General features: G+C 36.0%; 1 protein-coding gene across 2 annotated transcripts in view; it reads left to right on the top strand.

Annotated features, from left to right (window-relative positions):
• The window catches only part of SPRY1 (sprouty RTK signaling antagonist 1), a 52,299-nt gene extending 35,437 nt beyond the window's left edge, over positions 1-16,862 (top strand). Inside the window, exons 3-4 of one of the 2 annotated variants that reach the window (XR_008958623.1) lie at positions 1,038-1,163; positions 6,898-16,862. The gene's annotated coding sequence lies outside the window, so the exon portion shown is untranslated. Of the gene's footprint in view, positions 1-1,037 lie in introns of both variants that reach the window. The other variant, XR_008958622.1, reaches the window with a different exon arrangement.
• Positions 16,863-17,647: the final 785 nt, after the last annotated feature.

The raw sequence follows: 17,647 nt of genomic DNA on the forward strand, positions 1-17,647 counted from the left end.
TTTGTATATAACGTCTTAAAATTATTTATTATTCTGTTGAAAGCTTTGTGTCTACTTTTAAATGGGTTTTGCTGCTTATGAAACTTTATTTTCATGGTCATTGCCAGGTATTCATTTTCCTGGGTGCGGTGAGTGAAAACTTAAGGATAAATCAGAATACTCTCCTTTGGTGGCTGCTCTTTTTTTTTTTGGTAGGTTTTTTTTTTTTTTCTTCCCCTCACAGAAACTGTTCTCTGCCATCTGATTTTTAAAAATCTGCTTTAATTTTATGAAGATACTTGTAGTGCCAGGGATTTCTTTAAACACTATCTTTTCATGAAAATATGAAATATGAGCCCACTAAAAAGGATATGAAGAGGATTTTTACTAAAAAAGTATTAGAGAATCTGGATGAAAAGCAAAACATGTAAGAGGATGGTTGCAAATATAAGTAAATAAGTTTGCTATGTTTGAGCTTCTAATATGATCCAAAATTTCCTGCGAGACTAGAAGAAAAAGTGAAAATATTATATTATGAGGTTCTTGGCATTTTAAGGAATTATAGGAAGTTCTCATGAAGACAGCTTTTGCCCCTGGCACTAAATTCTAAAAGACACATCTTACACAGAGCTTAGGTAGGAGGAATTGAATATTGGAAATAGAAAGTATCCTCAAAAAAGAGAGAAATAGTTCATGTGAGAAACTTTGGTAAAAGCTAGAGTTATAAAACTGAAGCATATTTCACTGAAAACTGATTTTTCCCCCCAAGGAAACTCACAAGAGCCTAGATTTTGTGGCTTAAGTATCATAATCTTCTGGTAGTCTTAGTCTTCCATAACTCTCTCAACTTAAGGTGTTTTATGGACCAAATTGTATTCCCCAAAATTCATATGTTGAAGCCCTGACTTGTAGTATGACTATTTGGAGATAGGGCAATAAGGAGGCAATAAAAGTTAAGTGAAGTCATAAGGATGAAGCCTCGTAATCCAGTAGTTCTGGTGTGAAGTTCTGATGTGAAGAGAAAGAGACATAAGAGAGTCTCTCTCTCTCTCTCTCAGCCAGCACAGAGGGAAGGCCATGTGAGGATACGGTGAGAAGGTGGCCATCCACTAACCAGGAAGAGAGGACTCACCAGGAACCAATCTTGCCAGCACCTTGGTCTTGGACTTCAAGCCTCTAAAACTGTAAGAACATAAATTTCTGTGGTTTAAACCACCCAGTCTGTGGTATTTTGCTATGACAGCCCTAGCTGACTAATGCATTATGGCTTCTAGATAGAAGGTAATCCTTCCAACATTATGATAAGGATTCCTTGGTCTGCAGGCACTTTAGTGACTTACCTGTGTGTAGAGTTAGGCAATGTCTTTATATTAAACCTCCATTAGGTAGCTCCTCAACTTTCAGGAGAAGTTGTCAGCCCTACCAATGCTCTTGACTTTCAAAGCAAATGGATTGCCTTCAGTGGCAACATAATGTTTACTATAGGTTAGTTCTACCTCTTCAACTAGTGAATAAGCCCCTCAAGAGTGGCTCTGGGCCATATATAACTAATCTTTGCCATGCTAAACACTCTTCTTCACTTTTCAGCAGGAAAAGGATTGTTGAGCTGCATGTTTTTTGTATTGCTGATGTACTAAGACAGTGAATAATGTATATTTCCTCCCATACTTTCATCAGCATAAGTAGTTAGACCAAAGAGATGAAGGTAGGAAAAAGAAGCATGGGGCAAGAAGTTGTGACTTCAGCCTTCTTCTTCTTCTTCTTCTTTTTTTTTTTAAGATTTATTTATTTATTTGAGAGAGAAAGAGAGAGTGTGGTGGGAAGAGGCAGAGGGAGAGGGAGAATCTTAAGCAGACTCCACTGCTGAATGTGAACCCACATGCGAGGCTTGATCTCACGACCCTGAGATCATGACCTGAGCCAAAACCAAGAATCAGGTGTTTAACTGACTGAGCCACAGGCACCATGACTTTAGTCATCTTAATTCTCCTCTAATCTTTTGAATAACAGATTTTAGGAAATAAGAATGATAGTTCACCATAAAGCTTATACTGAGTTTTTAAAAATCTTATACATTGCTGTGGCCTTTACTATTTTACATTGCAAATATTGGCAGTGTGGGAAGCTTTCCCAAGTTTACCAAGAACAGAAGAATTTGAGTCCAAATTTACACAAACCTGAAGCTAAAATTATGTTAAATCTGGCAAAATGTTGAGAAACTCAAAAATGCCAGGGGGAAAAAATTCATGAAAGGGACATGTTTTGACACTTTAGATATTACTTAATTAACTTTGTGAATGTCAGATATGGCCCTTTCCAAATAGTAGCTATTTTAAATGTACAGGTTGTAAATATTTGGTCTGTTGGGTAAGGATGGCAGACTTAGGAGTAGATGATTATACCCCAAATCTCATGGTGGAAAAAGGCACATTGATCAGCTTCCTGTCTGTCTGTTTGTCTGCCTATCTTTCCATCTGTCCCTATCTGAGTTTTTATCTGCTAAATTCTTCACTGTATGAGGTTTGGGTTTAAGTACTTGTGCAGTAGTATAGTTTACAACTCAAGCATTTAGAGTAGTGTGAACTGTATACAGAAAACATACCCCCAAACCCATATACACAGAAAACATAACAAAATTCCCTCAAACTCTCTGTATTAGAAGCCAATTACCAGTGAGATACACAGGGGGAGGAAAGGAAAAGTTGCTTAGATAAACCCCTAAAATAAGTATATCAGGCCTTGATTGATTGCTAGTAAGTTTTACAGTTTATAGCAAAAATTCCCACTTTGATTTGGCTTAGTTTGACCTGACAGTTTTGTCAATGTCTCACTAGGTGGATTCAAGCAGATAAAATGTAGACCAGAAAATGATGATGTGCTTGCTTTGTCTTATGGAATGAGAATTGCAGGACTGGCCATGCCAAAACCATGCCTCTTTTTCTAGACTCATTACAAGTTGTGAAGTGGCGTGATGCAATGTGAATGTCTGGACAAGTATCCCTTTTGTTGTTTTCAAGGGGGTTATGTCCTGGATTTGTTCCTTTGCAAACTCTCTGCAGTTTACATAGCTGGAGAGACTTAACGCCTTGGCAGAGCTTGGCAGGGGCACAGGCTTTATCTGTGCGTCCGCCCTCCTAGAATGGGAGGCAGTGAGTGTATGTAAGAACTGCATTCTTTTTGCTTGCGGTTACTCTTGATGTTTTATCGCTTATTTCTCCTTCTAATCACATGAGGAAAATAATATTTTCTATGCCTACCAGACTTTCGGAAGGAGAAAACAAGGAAGAGAACTCTTTTGGATTTTTCCTGTCCTCCCTAATCTTCCCTTCAGCACTCATTTCCTCTTTTAGGAATGTGCAATTACAAATTTGATTAAATTCTTTAAGTATTTGAGCATTTGCTACTGAAAATACTAGGTCATGCACTTTAAGTTTTTGGGTGAGAGACGATAATATCACAAGCCTTTCTGAAGATTGTGAAGTAAGTAAAAAGAGCATACATGTTCTCCATGCTCCTTCTGGGCTGTTTCCCCCTTGAACACATCGTTGTCGCCACAACCATCAACACTTTGGTCAAGAGCAAAGTCAAAGTCACCTTGAAGGGAAATTCTGGAAATCACTAAGTATCAGTAAGGATTACTGTGTCAGTAGCTACTTTGTCAGTCACTTTAATAACAGTCAAGATTGTCTTAATCTGGTTAATACTTCTTCAGAATATCTAGTTGAGAAATTCAACAACCAATACATTATGGGTCAAATAAATTTGCCTTGCAAATATTCTAACATATTTCTTCTGAGTTTCTAGTATATATCTGAACCAAGCAGTTTAAACTTGATGATATTCTCCTTTTAGTTAATATTCGTTAGTGTTTTAATGACTTGGTTAGAAACTTCTGTGTCTCAGCCGTCTTTGATTCCACCATAAAATTTAATATGTCTTGACTCAATATTTTGAAGTACCTGGATTTCGGTCAAAGGTTGGCTTCCAGTTTTCCAAAACACTTTTGTAAACCTGAAGAACAAATTCTTGAACGCCTATAATAATTCTTTGGATCAAAGCCAATCACTTTTTTCCCTATAAAATACACCTGGAAGTCTTATTTCACTAAGTCATTAATTGTCTGGATGTTCAATACTCAGCAATTAGAAGAAGATGAAGGATGAAAGGGTTGGGTTTTTTTTTTTTTTTTAATTTGTTTTGTTTTGTTCTTTTGTTTTTTTGCAGCAGAAAAATGAGAATAGTAGCAAGAAAAGTAACAAATGTTGACCTAAAGATGCTCTCTGAACCTTGGAGTGAAGGCTTTGAGCAGTTCTGAGCACCAAAATTTTTCTTGAGAGTATTGGTATATTGCAATACAGTATGATATTTTATTTTCATGATAAATGAACTTGAATATATAAGAAAGTTGTCTTTATATTTTGTCACAAAAATATATTTTAGATAAAGTTCAAAATAAAAATGTTATACTTAGGAGACTAAATTTCAGTTATTCAGAAAATTATCCTGTATGTAGTAACTTAGTGTTAATAATGAGTGACTAATGAGTATTAATAATGAGTGACTGAATTAATTAGTTAAAAACTACATGAAATGCATATTTCTTAGATAAAATGAGAATTTCTCTGATCAAATATCTAGGATGGTTCCTGTTTATCTTGTATACAAAATCTATATTATTATTTCCTAAATTGGCTATTATAGTCACCCAGTAAGATGGCTACTTGGTTCACATCTACCCTCCTCGTAGCTATCTCCATCCTCCCTCCTTACCTTGGGCTTTTCACGGGGGTTTTTTCACTTTCCTAGCCCAGCCACAGTGATTGGGCGAGGGGTTCAGCATTTGACCAAGTCTAATCAGAATCTTTCCCCATTATTTTTTCAAACAGCAGCAAAGGAAGAGCTCTTTTTTTATCCAGTTGTGAAAGGATAGGAATGTGTGCCTAAAATCCCATTAGTAATATTCTCTAGCAGTCAGAAAAACTACTATGCAGAAATGACAGGTCAGATTAAAAGAACTTGATATTATTGAAAGGCAGCTTTGTTCCAGTCGTCCCTAGTGCCAGCATCTGGCCTTGACCCTCTCATAGTTTGCCTCAATAGGCCAATAAATTCCCAAAGGTCGGTCATTTGTGGTTCCATTTCTTGCAACGTAGAGTTTTAGTTAATTCATACTCTCAGTGGTGTTAGGCACTTTATGTTATTTCTTGTATTTAGAAACTTACATTGTGAGTGTCATTTATCTCTATTCCATAGTTGAGGAATTCGGACCTCAAGGAGCAAGGACCTTGCCCATGGTCACATGGCTATTCAGTGGCAGAGATGGTTGTTAAAGTTAGCCTCATTGACTTTGAAGCTCATCTTTTCTTCTTTTTAAAATTTTATCTTAATGCATTCTTTTTATTGTAATTAAATATACATAACATACAACTTACCATTTTAATCATTTTTTAACTGTACCATCTAGTGGCTAAGTACATTTACTTTGTTGTGCAATCATCACTGCTCTCCATTTCCCGAATTTTTTCATCATTTCAAACCAACACCATATACCCATTAAATCATAACTCCCCATTACCCTCTTACCCAGCCCCTAGCTATTATTCTACTTTCTGCCTCTATGCATTTGTCTACTCTAGGTATTTCATATAGTGGGAATTATACAGTATATGTCCTTTTGTGTCTGGCTTATTTCACATAGCATAATGTCTTCAAAATCCATGGGTGTTGTAGCAGGTGTCAGAATTTCCTTCCCTTTTAAGACTGGATAATATCCCATTGTATGTTTGTACCACATTTTGTTTATCCATTTTTCTGTGGATGGACATTTGAGTTGTTTTCCACCTTTTGGTTATTGTGAATAATGCTGCTTCAAACATGAACATACAGTGTTCTGTTTTGAGTGCCCACTTTCAATTTCTTTGGGTGTCTACCCGGAAGCTGGATCAGAAGATTATTCTATGTTGAATTTTTTGAGGAACCACCATGCTTTTTTCTTTAGTGCTGCACCATTTTACATTCCCACCAACAGAGCACAAGAGTTTCAATTTCTCCACATCCTCACCAACACTTGTTATATTTTAAAAATAGTATCCATCTTAAGGAGTGTCTTGTGGTTTTGATTTACATTTGAAGCACATGATTTTTAAACTATAACCTTTTGTGTGCCCTCCCTCTCCAGCAGGCCTTGCTCTCTAAACTGTCTTTATCTATTATATCTCTTCAGGTCAGAACATCAAATCCAGTTGACCAGACTCAGATTTTCCTCATCCCACCTTTAAACTTCCTTGGCTAGAAAGACAATGTCTTCTTTACGCTGCCAAAGCATGTCTACCCTTCTTTAAAATTCTGTTTGAAATTCATCTCACCATTAAAATCTTTTCCCAAAGGAACTCTACCTAATCCAGAGCATATTGTATTCCTGTATCCCTTAAGCATTAAGGAACAATTAGTATTGGGCTCATCTATATATTCTTTCGCGTGTTTTCCAAGTGGGTTTATCCCACCACATCGAGATGATAAACTCCTTGAGGAAATGGATTGTGGGTACTTTTCTGTGGCAATCCCATTATATCTACTACTCAGTGATTGATGTGTAGTAGACATTTAATCAATATTGACCACCACCACCACCATTATTATTATTACTTGTTTATGTATAATATGGCATTTAAATTCACCTACGGTATTCTTCATGAGAGGAAATCTTAATATATCTTTGTGTTATAATTTCTTATATTGTTATATCAATATTTTTCTCATGACTATGAGGATGTCAAAAAGCACGTTTCTATTTTATCTACGTTTCTGTTTCCTACTTATACGAAATTTCCTCTGTAGAATAGTTTCTCAGTATGTTCTATTGGGACAAAGGTTTCGTTGACCTAGGAGAAGATATTTAAAGGCCTATTTCCTTTCTAGCCGTGCTGCTGGAGTGGTCGGCAGACATTGATTCCAAATCCCAATTCTTGGACACAGCCATTTTTAAAAGAAGTTCATATTTAGAAACATGAATACCATACCGTGGCCTACCCTGAACTGTCTCAGATCAGCCGGTCTGTTAGCCATGTTGTACTCCTCCAGAAAAAAAGAAGAAGAAGAAGAAAAAGAAGAAGAAGAAGAAAAAGTCTGAAAATGATTGGGCTTCCTGTCCTGTGGATTTTGAATTACTGTAATTAGGATCTCATGTTTGCAGCCACACAGCCAGCAGTGGTCTCTCAGCCTGGGCACTTTCTATTTCAGTTGGTAATTACTCAGTGGTAAAAAATAAAAAATAAAAATAAAAAAATAAAAAATAAATAAATCACAAATGAGAAAATTGAGGACATAGTTTACTTGGTACTGACTCTTTTGTTGGGGGTAGGGGGTGGGAAAAATAGGATACACTGTCTGTAATTCTAGCTTTCCCCAGACCAAGTCATCTAGGCTGAATGTAATAGGGCCCTCGACTTACCTTGTACGCATTCCAAGGTGCTTCCCTAAGAACCAGTGAGAAGAGTACTGAAGGAAGAGGACTGGGATGGGTGGGGGAGGGGAGGGGTAAGGTAGAAGGAGGACAGAGGAAGAAGTTAGTACTACTGTATCATTAAAAGAGGATTTTATATTCTTTTTAAAAATTATGCGTGTCTGTGTGTGTATTTTACCTCAAGGTTAATTTTAAATAATACTTAAATGCTATTTGCTGGATCATCTACTCAGTACTTATCAAGAGAATTTATTTACTGAAAAGCAATGCATCCTCCTGTTAGCATTTGTGAAGGCATCTCCTATTGGAAAGAGATTTCTTCTCTCTCTCTCTCTCATTTTTCTATGCCTGGGAAAGCTGGTTTTATATTATTAAAAAATTTGAATTGCACAGCCCAGAGTCACTGGCCCCTTTAAAGGGGGCTTTCTCTCTTGTCTTAAGAACAGACCTCAGAAGGAGCCAGATGGTTCCCGTCTGCTGCCTTGAGTCAATGCACTTCCTCCCACAGACGAGAGCCCTTTTGCCCTCCTTCCTTCCCAGCTCCTTCCCACTTTCTACCCCCCACCTCTGGGCCTCTCTGTTTTGTCCCTAGAAATAATCTTTTATTGCCCCGTTGTTCGGAAGTGACCTTTTGCCCTTGATTAGATGGCACCGGGCTGATCACCGGGTTGCTTTGGAGCGGGCAGTTGCTTTTTGTGTCGGTTCATCTGGTGTCAGGGAGAACAATGCAAGGCTTTGCAAAATTTTAGTATAGCTCAGGCCTGGGGTGGAATAGGTGGGGGTGGGGAGATTGGGGGTTATAGAAAGCAGCCCAGTGGATCCTGTTTGCAAAAGTGTCTTTTTTTTTCATAAACTTAAAAACAAGTGGTATATTTTAAAATTCATTTGTACATATTTAACTCACTCCTGTTTAATAACCATGTATTTCAGAGGAATAGGAGATTACTTCAGGATTTTAGTATACCATATTTAAGTATATTAATATACTATTAAACTGACTTGAGTGTATAGTCTTACATTAAAATATTAATCAAATGGACTATTGAATTTCTCAGAGGGCAGTTTTCCAGAAGGCCCCAATTATTCTAGGTAACAAGTGAAATAAACCATATGATAGGGAATGTGCTTAATCACTAAAAGCTAACTCATTTTTTTTTTTATTTTAAAAATTAGGGGAAATACCCATGACTTTACTTGCTTCCTGGACTAAGTGAAAGAATTTGTGATTTTGTATCCTTCATAATCATTCTCGAATTCTTTTGATTTCAAATTCCCAGGCATATCTGCTAGCATTATAGAATGGGTTAGAAGTTTTTGTTTTGAAACTTTCAGTTTCACTCTGGATGTGAATACTGTGCTGTACAGGTATAGAAACATTTTGAGATTCTTTTTGAAGCTTATTAATACATTTATTAAGTTCAAAAATTTCAGAGTTTCCTAGCCCTCAACCTGAGGAGGAAAATGTCGTCTCTTACCCAGCTCCTACCTTCCAACCCATGCAACCCTAAATTTTTACTGTAGGCAATTCTTAATGCTAATGACCATACTGTTTTTAACTCTTGGCCTGCCAGGTATGGTGGCTTAAAATGAATGCCACCTTTCTGCTTCATTTCAAGTGGTCTGGTCCATTTCTTGTTTCAAAGATTTGTAGTGGTGGGCTATACCTGAGAAGTTATTGTGACTGGTTTCCATAGAGGGACTATCTTTGCTACACAGTGTGGAAATATGTATGTCAGCCTTCACCGCAAAGGAAGTTAAACATGTAAAGTGCAGAGTGAGTAAGTATTACCGGTTCCATTTTATAGACAAAGTAGTGAAAAACTTCACAGTCATGCAAATGTGTAGAAGGACCCAGGGCAACTCCGAGGTTCCTAATTGCCTTGTTTCTATGCTGTAAGAATGATTGTTTTCATAAATATTGTGTATAGGGATGTCACAGAGAAAAATGATCTTCAGTTTTTGTTATTTGTGTTTTCCCGGTTAAGTATATTTCTCTCAAAAAAATCGAACGAGACATGCAAAATTTACCAATGAATAATTTTGAGGATATGGTACATATCTCTATGTGTATACATACATATGTATGTGTACATATCTCTCCATGCTTTTAAAAGAGCAATGGATATGGTTAGTCAGCTTTATTAGCAGACAGGATAAACAGTTTGCCAGATAACTTGCCATTTGGTGGGTTTCCTGGTTAAGCCTAGGAAAGTGGGAAATGACCAAGGAAAGAGGATGTTTGAGACATCCCTGAGTGAAATGAAAACATACCATTCACATGTTTGTAGATTTCTAATGGTTTTAATAATCTGCCTATTAGCAGGGAAATACCTCTGGATATCTGTAGAGTGGTGGTGGTAGATTTGAATGGTAGCATTTGAGTTTTTAAAAAGGATTAGAAAATGGTTTGAGTTCTTCCACTTTTTTCCCCCCCACAAAGAAGAGGATCTTCAGCTCTGGTACTGTTCTGAGATTTGTTCAGACTGCAACAGATGACAGGGAAGAATATTGGAATGTTCCTTTAGGGCCTCTGGGTGGGTAACAGGGAAAATGCTGTCTGTTTATAATTGTGGCTTACAGACAATAGCAGACTGGGGCATAGTAGTACTTATTGCATTTTATTTTCTTTAAACTCCTCTTGTCTAAAATAAGGATACTTCTCTTTTTATTTTATGGGGCTATTGTGGAATAGTTTCATAAATAGAATAATAAATCCTTTATGAGAGGAATTTAGTTTGTATATAAACTTTAAAAAGAATAGTGAGACTGAAATTCAGGAGACCAATATTGTTCTGTTGATCATCTTTTAAAAAGATTAAAAAATTTCCCCTAATTTACACCATTATTAAAGTAGTGAGCAAAATATATATGATGTTCCTTACGACCACCATTACAGCAACAAAAAGACAAAAACAAATAAGCAAACAAAAAAAACAATGTAGTCATAGAGTTCAAGTCAACAAACATTTATTTGTCAGTGTTAGTACATTAGTATAGCAATGCTATAAAAAGTTTAAATTTATGTTAAAGCTGTGAACTATAATCTCTTGTTGCCATGCCCAGAAAGATGATTATCTGCATACTTAACATATCAATGTCTACTTTTGACTTTTATAGTGAATGCCTGTAAATGCAAAGATAAAATTATACTTTCACTGAAAAAAGTAATGTACTAGCAAATTATGGATAAGGTTAACCTTACAAGAGGCATAAAGTCTTGGTAATAAGAGTCAATCTGCTGATTATTATGTTTGTAACCATGAGTAGTTTAAAGTAAGCCAAAGTAGAGTCTTCTGATTGGGAAAAATATTATAATATTCCCCAAATTGACTGAAAATAGAAGAATAAATTAAAAATAAAGTCATGGTAAAATATCATATAGAAATGGCTGCCTTCAGGCAACTAACTGGATATTATTTTTGTCATGAAATAAAAAAGCATTTGTTAAATTATTACAATTGCCAATTTCTTAATATTTAATTGCACATACGCCACTCTACAATTTGAGTTTCGTTGCCATCACTGACATGGGTCTCCAAAGTTCTTGGAAATCCTTTTGCAGGTCCACTTCTAGATCTCTCTGTGATTACCTCCATGACCTCAGGATCTTTCTTCAGCTCCATACTTTCTATCACCCATGAAAAAGAATTAGTCGTTTTATTAAGTCAAGCTGGTCAGCAACTTAATCGGCCCATATTAGTGAGACTTTATTTTTGCCACCTATTATATTCCCTTGGTATGTCTCAGTTATGCTTTAACAACAAGTTAGGCATTTAAGATGTTAGATATATTTTGGTGGTACCAGATATCTAGATTTACATAGTCATAGGGAGAATGGAGTTTTATTTTTGCTTCCTTAGTCTGATATTCACAAGTGGCAAATTTTGAGAGATTAAAGTTGATTTAAAATTTTACTGATTAAAAAATACTTACTGACCATCCACTAACCAGGTAGCACTAAATATAGATGATAAAGAATATAATATCACTTCTCTCAAATGGAGAAAAACCTGTCTGAATCCATGAACTTTAAACTCTAATGATATTTGGGGAAGAAAATGACAGTTCTCCCTAGTAAGAGTGAACAAAGAATAATTTTAAAAGACTCCAAATCCTCTACTTAATATAATGAATCTGAACTGTAAAACATGTTACATTAATTGTTAAACACGTCAGAGAAGTAACATTGATCTTTAAGAAAATAATTTAATTTTATTTGTTGGTGGTTTTTTTTTCCCCTGGATTATTTTGGATTATAATGACTTTTTTAAAAAGGAAAAACACTGCAAATCTATGATTACTAAATTCTCTTATATTAAAAATATTAAGGAATCTGTGCACAGTTAAATGGGGAAAAAACTCAGGTGAAAGTAATTGCAGAAATAACATTTTTATCAAAAAATGTCTATGCATCAACTTTGTAAACTTAAGTTTCATTTTTCTTTGTTTTAAATGTTCAGAGTAGGTAAATCTAAGTGAGGCTTTTGAATATCTTTACAAGTAAGCGATTTTAAATCACATGGGTTTTGATGTCCTGGGTTCCTTGAATCCATTAAATCAACCGATGGCAAAATTAAACCATTCAGAATGGAACAAACTGTGTCTGATTAAATGATAATTTCCTAAATTGAAAAAAAGGTTGACTACATCAGCTAGCCGGTGACATCCACTGCGCAGTGTCAGATAGAGGAGCCCACACATGTGCCATCCCGGGAGCACTGCCAGTGCTGCTGTCATCAGTGGTAGCTAGAAAAAGGCATCATTAAAAGATTTGCTTGTAGAGCTGCTCATCATTAGTAATTTGTATATCTGGTAAGTAGACATAAACAAAAGCAGCTCTCTCATTGATGGTTTTACCCTCCTCCCTTCTGTCTGATCCCCTTAACCTGTCTTTGGCTCTCCTCAAAGGTGTGCTGGGCTCCTGGAGCTGCTGTTTCAGGCTCTGCAGACTTTAGTGGATGCCTGATGTGAGCACACGGACCCTGAGCTCCTCCGCTCCTCCTGACTATCGAAGCTAAAACAAGCAAAGGTCGACCTCCAGCTTTTATCACAATCTTCACTTGCCTCCAGCTAAAATTTATAACATACTTTATGTGTTATAAAGTGTCGTTCGGTCCTAAGGTAGGTGGAGTGGAAAAGATGACCGCAGTGAAAAGGTCGGGTCAACTGCGAGTGACACACATTGCCCTCATGAAGGTTAGTAGAAATGAGGAATATTTTCGGAATAAATTGAGAGGAAAGAACCCACAAAAAGGAAAATGGCTTTGTGAAACAAAGGGAGTGAAAAAATGGTGGTGACGGTAGAATGGCAAAGGTACAGAGTGACTTTTTTAATTAAAGGCGTCTGAACTGAAAATGAAAGAAAAAACTGGCTTATTGACGAAAAGAGGGAAAAGGCTAAAGGAACACAGGCTAAAGAAGGAATCCAGTTTATGCACGGCTTTGAGGATGAGGAATGAGCTAATGAACCATTCATCGTTACATGTAAAATGCCGCGTGACACCCCAGGGAACTGCTGTCCGTCACAAAAGAGAAATTATGGTACATCTTTCAGGCTCCGAAGGTCCTGCCGGAGCCCATTAGCTCCGTGCCAGGCTCCCTCGTGAGACGCAGTAGGCAAACCTATTTAAAATCTTTTTTTTTTTTTTCTTGTGAGAAATTGGCCCCCTGGGACAAGGAATTCCTGTTCCTCCTGGGCACCCTGGAGATTTGCGAGGAAGTGTTGCGTGGCAGTGCCCTTGCGTACTTATTTCCGGTCATGCTTTCTGACACAGAAGGTAGTGGAGACACTTCTGAGTCCCTCCAAAATCTATGTTCCTGGGGGATATCTGAATGGGGTTAAATCAATCCAATGCTATGAAAAATAGATTCTGTAGCTCAGTTTTCTTCCTCAGCAAAATAATGCAACCATTCTGAGGAGTTTTCTATACTTTAACTTCTGTTTTTCTTAACTTCAAGAAGCTCAAAGGCCTTTCCAGAACACCATAGCCCATTGTTTGAAACTAGTGTATCTCTATAATGTACATAAATTAGAGATAAGTGATAAAGATGGAAAGGATGGGCTTGGGATTGGACAGGTATAGGTTTGAGACCAGTCTCTGTCACTTGCAGGGGCCAGTATCTATTTCTAATACAACCCACAGACCTGAGCATCCAGGTCTTATTCCGGCACATTGCCCCTCCCCACCTTAGAGGGCCTTGCTCTGCCCTTTCTCTGACCGCATCACCATTTGACCGGGAGTCCGTGGGTCCAACAGGATATGGTCACTCTCCCTGAACCGGTGCCTCCTCATATTCTGGGTAGCTGGACCCCAGAATTCTGGACTCAAACAGCAGGGCCTGTCTTCATGCAATTATAGGACTCTTTCTCAGGTCTGTCGTCTTAGGGTTGACAATGGGGCTATAATGCTGCTATCAAGGGAAGGGATCGGCAGAGGTGGGTGGAAATAGGTGGAGCTAGGACATGGTGGGGGGCTTCAGTGTCCATATGCATGTGTGAGATGCCGTTGGCATAGAGAGAGTTGGGTGTGGGGAAGAAAGATCCCTTCATTTATACTCCAGACCCCACCTACAGTTATTAGAAGTGGGCCTGTCCATATAGTAAAGTTATCATGATGTTTAAATGAGTTAATGCATGTAAAGTGCTCAGCACAGATTTGTAGACTGTGGGCATCCAGTAAATATTTTTGTTCTGGGATGGTTTCTGTTTTGAATTAAACCTGATTGGGGTGCCTGGGCGGCTCAATCTGTTAAGTGTTAGATTCTTGATTTTGGCTCAGGTCATGATCTCAGGGTTGTGAGATAGAGCCCTGTGTGGGGCTCCACGCTCAGTGGGGATTCCACTTCTTTCCACTTCCTCTTCTTCTGCACCCCCACTCTCAATCTCTCTCTAATAATAAATAAATAAAATCTTAAAAAAACCAAAACAAACTGACTTAGCCTCTTCTAAATGCCCAAGAAAAACATGTATCCAGAGACCCAAAATAAAATGAAACTTCTTTAACAACACTAAAAAGTAAGACTTAATAGTCATCTTATTGTCAGAATCTGGCTGGAATCTACAAACACCACAAAAACTATTGAGCAGGATAAAGAATCAAAATGGGGGTTTGGGTCATTTTAAATTGATGAAAAGCACAACCCACACTATGGAGAAAGAAATCATAAACCTACAAAAACTGAGTTATGTACATATTATAATAGGAATAAAAATCAGTATATAAAGTAAAAAATACTAGAAGTATGTAGAACAATGGGCAAAAACACATTTTTTTAAAGCTTTTGACAAAGCTAATATATAGACAAAAAATTAGAATAGAAAAGTTGAAATTGATTATATTGTGCTATAAAGAGCATCTCAATAAATTCTTCCCATGTAGAAAGTGAAGAGGCCATATTGTCTGATTTTAATGCCATAAAACTAAAAACTAATAACAAAAGATTAAACAAAATGATCAGTTGTTCTGGAAATTAAATACCATATTTTGTGAAACTAAGACACCTTTGATTACTGGACACATCTCAACCTGAGAGATGTTAAATGTGCAATTATAATTGATGAAATGCTTTACCTTCTGGGTCAAAGAGAAAATGGAAAATTTGCCAAAGAAATAAAAATACTACTATGACTATGGTATACAACAAAAGCTATACAATGAGGCATATTCATAATCTTAAAATGCCTTTGTTATAAAGAAGAAAGAAAACAAATGAACTAATACTTTATTCAAGAATAGTTTCATTTCGTAGTGGACCCATTTCCCTTTTTCAGAGACTGTTATTAAATCTAGCCACCGTGTCAAAGTTCTCCTTCTTTGTGAGTTTCTTTAATCTCAGAAGCCCCACTGTTTCTCCTTGAAATTGGATTTCTGTTGTTCAACTTTTCTTCCTTCCTATCCTATCCTTCAGGCATGTTTTATATGGTTAACTTCAATTACATAAAAGATACAGATTTTTTACCATGAAGACTGATATCAATCAGATGGTGTGGTTAGACACTATCATAAAGTGAATATTGCTTCCACTACATGCTGTCTTATCTTACTTTCAGTCCTAATTCCATAGAAACCCTGAATGATAAAGAATTCCATCCAAAACCAAGATTCAAGGTAAAATTGAACAATGGAACAAAAGAGGCAAAATCAGGAATAAGACAAAGATGCTTCTATAATTCATTATTTAGTGCTATTCTGCTTGAAGTAGAAATGGGAAGTACAACTTGGAAAAAAAGAAAAGACCAACTTATTATTATTTATGATGATGTATATCTAAAAAAATATAAGGGAATCAACTTTGAAACATTTAGTATAGGAAATTTCCACAAAGTGGCTAGGTAATGGAAAAACAATGAATAATTTGCAGGATAACTGTCCCCAAAATAGCTTTCCTATTTGGCAGGAAAAGCCAGAAAAAAAAAAAAAAGTCACCCAAAATGAAAAACAAAAACCCGAAAAACAAAGAAAATGTAAGGGGGAAAAGAATGAATCAATAATAATAATAAAAATTTTTACTAGAACATTAGGGAAACATGAAAATTTACTTTGCTTCTGGATGGAAAGATTGACTATGATAAAGTTGACAGTTATTTCCAAATGAATTTACAGATCTAATGCATTCTTAGTCACAAGACCAACATGGCTGCCTTTAGGAGCTTGAACAAATTATTGTAAAGTTTATCTAGAAGACTAAACATGTGAAAATGTCCAAGATTTATTTTTTTGAAAAGGGTGATTAATGACACTCTATCTCTCTTAAGGGAAAGGACGCAAGTAAAAGCATGGAACCAAAACAAGAATAGACAAATAAGACAATTATAGAATAGAGGGTTCTGGAAAAGTTCCTCATGTCATTTTTCTCTGTTTGTTTGTTTGTTTGTTTGAGTAGGCTCCATGCTGGGCATGGAACCTGAACTCACAACTGGAGATCAAGACCTGAGTCAAGATCAAGAGTCTGTCACTCTAGAGACTGAGCCCTTCAGGCACCCAAATTTCCTCATATTTTAAATGACAATTCATGATTTAAAAATAAAGTTTTGGATAAAGGATGATTTGGTTGGGAGACCAGACCAAGAATTTGGAGGAAAAAAATAAAGTTAGAGGTTCATTCTTTTACTATGTATTACAGTAAATATTAGATACATTAAAACCATAAAATCCTAGAAGAACATTTATGTATTGAACTAATTTTGAGAGGAGGATGAATTTAAGCCAATGTAGTAAATGCAGTGGAATAAATTATAAAAGAAAATTTGTTTAAAAAATGTAAGTAAAATGACAAAATGTAAAAAAAAAGTTTATAAAAAGCATTGCTGTCACGGTTAAAAACATTTTTTTAAGAAAGCTATTATTATAAATCAATAAGGAAACCATGACTACTCTATTAAGAAAAAAAAATCTCAATCTCACTGGTAATCAAAGAAAAACAGATTAAAGCAATAATGATACATTTAAAAATATATGTGTATATACTATCTATATATTTATATATCTAAATATATAAAAATATTTAATATTTGGTGTTAGCAAGTTAAATACATATTTTGTGGGAGTATACATAGACAATCCTTTTGGAAAGTAATTGTGCTTTCGGTAGAAAGATACTATAAATGTATTTCAACTCAGTAATTTTTCTTCTAAAAATGGATCCCAAGGAAATAACTAGAGATGGACTGGAAAAGTGCATGGGTTTATATAAACAATGATAATCCCCTTTTTGTATACTTATATTTATTTATACACATACACATTTGCATAATAAAGTCCCTGCGCCAGTGGTTGTTTATGGATTTTAAGATTTTAATTCTTGTATTTTTCAAATTTTATAAATTTGGCATGTAGTGAGTGCTTTCGTAATTAGAAAAACAATTGAACATTATCTTTAAAAGTAAGAATATTCTTTTCCATTTGCATATAATCTAAGAGCTGTGAATAAGTGACCTGATCTCTTTTTTTCTGGTCTCTCACCTTATCTCTCAAGATGCATATTACATTTTCTCATAAAGTCCTATAGCTCCTTAGTAAAGACAAAAAAATGATATTCTTGTAACTATGAATTTTTGCTTTAACTGCTTTATGTAATCATCAGGAGTTCTCAATTCACATTTCAGTTTCATATTGTGTCTTCAGCTAAATACTTAATTGATCCCAGTGGTACTAGCCACCTAAAAACACTTGGGTGAGATTCTTTTGGCAAACATACAAAGGTAAA

This window comes from Ursus arctos, unplaced genomic scaffold (genome assembly GCF_023065955.2).
Source record: "Ursus arctos isolate Adak ecotype North America unplaced genomic scaffold, UrsArc2.0 scaffold_11, whole genome shotgun sequence".
NCBI classification, from domain to species: Eukaryota; Metazoa; Chordata; class Mammalia; order Carnivora; family Ursidae; genus Ursus; species Ursus arctos.